Source organism: Cynara cardunculus (assembly GCF_001531365.2).
Source record: "Cynara cardunculus var. scolymus isolate 2C chromosome LG 2, CcrdV1, whole genome shotgun sequence".
NCBI lineage: Eukaryota > Viridiplantae > Streptophyta > Magnoliopsida > Asterales > Asteraceae > Cynara > Cynara cardunculus.
The window spans coordinates 58,031,313-58,036,172 of NC_037529.1; the positions used below are offsets into that span (position 1 = coordinate 58,031,313).

At 39.0% G+C, this 4,860-nt stretch overlaps 1 protein-coding gene across 3 annotated transcripts in view; it reads right to left on the bottom strand.

The window, feature by feature from the left end:
* LOC112506971 (phosphoribosylamine--glycine ligase) overlaps positions 1–4,860 on the bottom strand; it is a 10,478-nt gene that overhangs the window by 1,036 nt on the left and 4,582 nt on the right. The window lies entirely within an intron of this gene.

Sequence of the window (4,860 nt, forward strand, 5' to 3'; positions counted from 1 at the left end):
AATTTTCTGGACTTTCTTGATTAATTTTTCTGTCTGTTACTGTTTTAGTTTAGATTGGAGTGGTAATTCTGAAATTCGTTGGTCTGGTTCTAACATCTAAGACGAAATTTGTTTCAAGATAATAGAAACAAATGGATCAATCAACGATATTGAAGAATTACGCTGAAAAACCCGACAAATTCAAGGGTTCGGATTTCAAGCGTTGGCAACAGAAAATGCTGTTTTACTTGACCACGCTGCGAGTTTCGAATGTTCTCACGGAACAGGCGCCTACTAATCCGCCTGTTAGTGAAGGACAGAATGTACATACCGCTAGACAGATTGCGGAATTCCAAAGAGCGGTCGATGTTTGGTCTAGTAACGAATATAGTTGTCGAAACTACATTCTAAATGGACTAGACGATTCCCTGTATGATATTTACTCCACTTTCAACACTGCAAGGGAGATATGGGAATCGTTAGAGACCAAATACAAAACACAAGTGGCTTGCTCTAAGAAATTCGCTGTGGGAAAGTTTCTCAATTTTAAGATGAACGACTCTCGTTCTGTTGTCAAACAAGTGGAGGAAATACAAATCTTGGCTCATGAACTCGAGGTTGAAGGTATGGGTTTGAACTCTAACTTTCTGGTTAGTGCTATAATTGAGAAATTGCCTCCCTCTTGGAAGGATTTCAAGTTGTATCTTAAGCATCTAACGGAAGAGATGACCTTTGATCAACTTGTATTGAAACTCCGAGTAGAGGAAGACAATAGAAAAACCGAGAAGGATTGTGGAACTTCTTTGGAGCCCAACGCCAATATGGTGGCGGGTAACTCATCCAAAGAAAAGTTCAACAATGAACGTTTTCTGAAAATGAAAGGCAAAGCTCCTTTGAAACAGTCTTTCAATGCAAAGAATCCTCTTTCCCAAAATAAACGCCCTTTCAAGAAACAGCCCATCCTTTGTTGGGTATGTGGAAAGGCTGGACATCGAGCAAAAGATTGTAGGTTCAAGAGGAATCAAGGGAATGGAGGAGGAAGTGGTGGTGCTGGCCCGTCCAATCAAGCTCACATCGCTGATTCAGAAAACCGGTTCATTGGAGTGATCGAGGCAAATATGGTGACCAATAATGTTGATTGGTGGCTCGACACGGGTGCATCAAGACACATATGCAACTCTTACAATCTGTTCACAACCTATACGAAAGTTCACAATGAGGAACCTATGTTCGTGGGGAATGCTACTACAACTAAGGTGGAGGGTAAAGGAAGCGTGACCCTCAAGCTCACTTCTGGAAAAGAGCTTATGCTATCTAATGTCTTACATGTACCTGAAATAAGCAAAAACTTGATATCTGGCCCGGTTCTTAGTAACAAAGGGTTCAAAGTTGTAATAGAATCGGACAAGTTTGTCATCACCAAGGGTGGTGTGTATGTTGGGAAGGGCTACCTTCATGAGGGGCTCTTTAAGATAAGCACTGTAAATAACAATGCTATTACTATGAATAAGACGAACGCGGACACAAGCTCCGCTCCTTCTATGTACATGTTAGACTTACCTTATTTGTGGCATTTTCGATTGGGACATGTTAACTTCCGTTCTCTACAAAGAATGATGAATCTTAACATGTTACCTAAAGGTTCAATGGGCAAGATGACTAAGTGTGAAACTTGTGTAGAATCAAAATACACAAGTCATCCCCACAAATCAGTTGAGAAATCCAATGAAGTGCTTGGTTTAATTCATACAGACTTGTGTGACTTTAAGGCAACTCCAACTAGAGGAGGAAAAAATTACTATATTTCATTTATAGATGATTGCAGTAAGTTCTGTTTTGTTTATTTGTTACATACCAAGGACGAGGCTCTTAATATGTTTAAAACATATAAAGCCGAGGTCGAGAATCAACTCGACAAGAAGATCAAAATCTTAAGGTCCGATAGAGGAGGGGAGTATGAATCCCATGAATTTGCTGAATTTTGTTCTTCTCACGGTATAGTACATCAAACTACGGCACCTTATACCCCTCAACAAAACGGGGTAGCCGAACGGAAAAACAGAACACTAAAGAACATGATTAACTCAATGTTGATCACGTCCGGGGCTCCACTCAGTCTATGGGGTGAAGCTTGTCTTACTGCTAATACGATATTGAATAAAATTCCTCATAAAAAGAGTAATCAATCACCATATGAATTATGGAAAGGTAGATTACCTACCTTCAAAAGGATGAAAGTGTGGGGTTGCCTAGCTAAAGTTCAAGTCCCCTTACCAAAGAGGACTAAACTTGGACCGAAAACCATAGATTGCATATATCTTGGTCAAGCCAAGAACAATGCAGCCTATAGGTTTCTTGTACACAAGTCACAAGTTGAGGATGTGCATGTAAACACGATAATAGAATCTGCCGAAGCAGAATTCTTTGAAACCTCATTTCCTTATAGAGACAAGGAGAAAGCAATTTCTATTCTGACAAAAAGAGGAATTGAGGAGATCACACCTCATGATGAACCAAATCCAAGTACGAACCCGAGCGGGAAAGGCACTTCCAATGTACAAAAAGAAATTGAACCTAGAAGAAGTAAGCGTGGGAAAATAGTCAAAGATTTTGGACCAGATTACATGACCTTTAATGTAGAAGGTGAACCGTTGACCTATAAGGCAGCTATGGACTCATCCGAAGCTCCTTATTGGAAAGAGGCCATACAGAGTGAGATTGATTCCATTATTCAAAACAATACATGGAAATTGGTTAATCTCCCACCGGGACACAAACCAATAGGCCATAAATGGATCTTTAAAAGGAAACTTAGACCTGATGGGACGATTGAAAAATATAAGGCTCGTTTGGTAGCCAAAGGATATCGTCAAAAAGAAGGTCAAGATTTCTTTGACACTTACTCTCCGGTTACGAGAATAACCTCGATAAGAACTCTTGTGGCAATTGCAGCAATTCACAATTTGGAAATACACCAAATGGATGTGAAAACTGCATTTCTAAACGGTGAACTGGATGAAGAAATCTATATGCAACAACCCGAAGGGTTTGTTGTTAAAGGTCAAGAGAATAAGGTCTGCAAACTGACTAAGTCACTATATGGACTTAAACAAGCGCCAAAGCAGTGGCATGAAAAGTTTGATCATACACTCTTATCTCAAGGTTTTCAAATAAATGAATGTGATAAATGTGTGTATATCAAGCAATATAAGAATGCATATGTAATTATATGCTTATATGTAGATGACATGTTGATCATGGGTACCAACATGGATGTGATCAATCAGACAAAGAAGATGTTAAATTCCTCCTTTGATATGAAAGACTTGGGAATAGCGGATGTAATTCTCGGAATCAAAATTCATCGGAATTCTGATGGTTACATTCTGACACAATCCCATTACATTGAAAAAGTCCTCAGAAAATTTGGACATTATGAGGATAGACCAGTGGTAACCCCGTTTGATCAATCTACTAATCTCAAAAAGAATCAGGGAGATAGTGTATCACAATTGGAATATACTCAAGTTCTTGGTAGCTTGATGTATATCATGAATTGTACGAGACCAGATATTGCATATACGGTGAGTAGATTAAGTAGGTACTCACATAATCCGGGAAGAGATCACTGGTATGCACTAGTGAGAGTGCTTCGCTATCTCAAACATACAATTCAATATGGTTTACACTACACAAGATATCCTCCTATGATAGAAGGATATTGTGATGCGAACTGGATTTCAAACAATTCAGAAAGTAAGTCCACAAGTGGATACGTATTCACACTTGGTGGAGCATCAATATCTTGGAAATCATCCAAACAAACGGTTAATACCCGCTCGACTATGGAAGCTGAGTTTGTCGCTTTAGACAAAGCTGCTGAAGAAGCCGAATGGCTCAAGAGCTTTCTTGAGGGTATTCCGTCATGGCCAAAGCCTGGTACTGCTATCTGCATCCATTGTGATAGCATGGCTGCTTTAACATGAGCAAAGAACCAAATTTACAATGGCAAGTCTAGACATATAAGACGACGCCATAACACGATCAAAGACTTGTTGAAGAATGGAATCATCTCCATTGATTACATAAAGTCGAAGGCAAATATAGCAGATCCTTTGACAAAAGGCCTAAATCGAGAACAAGTCATTTTTTCATCGAGGGGAATGGGCTTAAAGCCAATACAAGAGTCACTCCTTGGCGGAAACCTAACCTAGCAACAATGGAGATCCCATGGCCTAGGTTCAATAGGCCAACTAGTTGAGGAAGATTCAAGCGCTTAACACAAAAGGTATGCTTATTCCTATGATGATTTATTTGTGTTTTCCGTAGAAGTTTAAAGGGTTGAATTTATTCTTAATAATGTCAATAGCTCTTACAGTGGGATACTACGGAATGTCCCTGATTGACATTACCTATATGAGATTGGTGTGCGGTCGCATCTTTGAGAACCGAGATGGCTAAGTTCTCTAAAAGTCTCATGAAGAAAGGATTCTGTTCACGACCGAAATGAACACAACCGTAAGAATCGATGTACGTATAAATATGATGTATGTGATGCTAATTGTCTAGATTTACTACTAATGGTGGTTAGTTCAAGACTTATGTTCACTACCCACTAAGTAGATCCGATTTGTATTCACTAAGGACGGTTCAAGTCCAAAAGACACCTTTCCTGATGTACATTGTATTTAGCTTCATGAATAGCAAATAATTTCCTATGTCTGTAAGCTTATTTTCTATTCAAATGTGGGGTATTATTGGAGTTTGAATAGAAAATGTGGGGTATTGTTGGATATTTGTCCACCTTTGTCCCACATTGGAAAAAGAATGAATTTTTCATGTGTTTATATTGTCTTACAAACATGGATTAGCAAGTTAGAG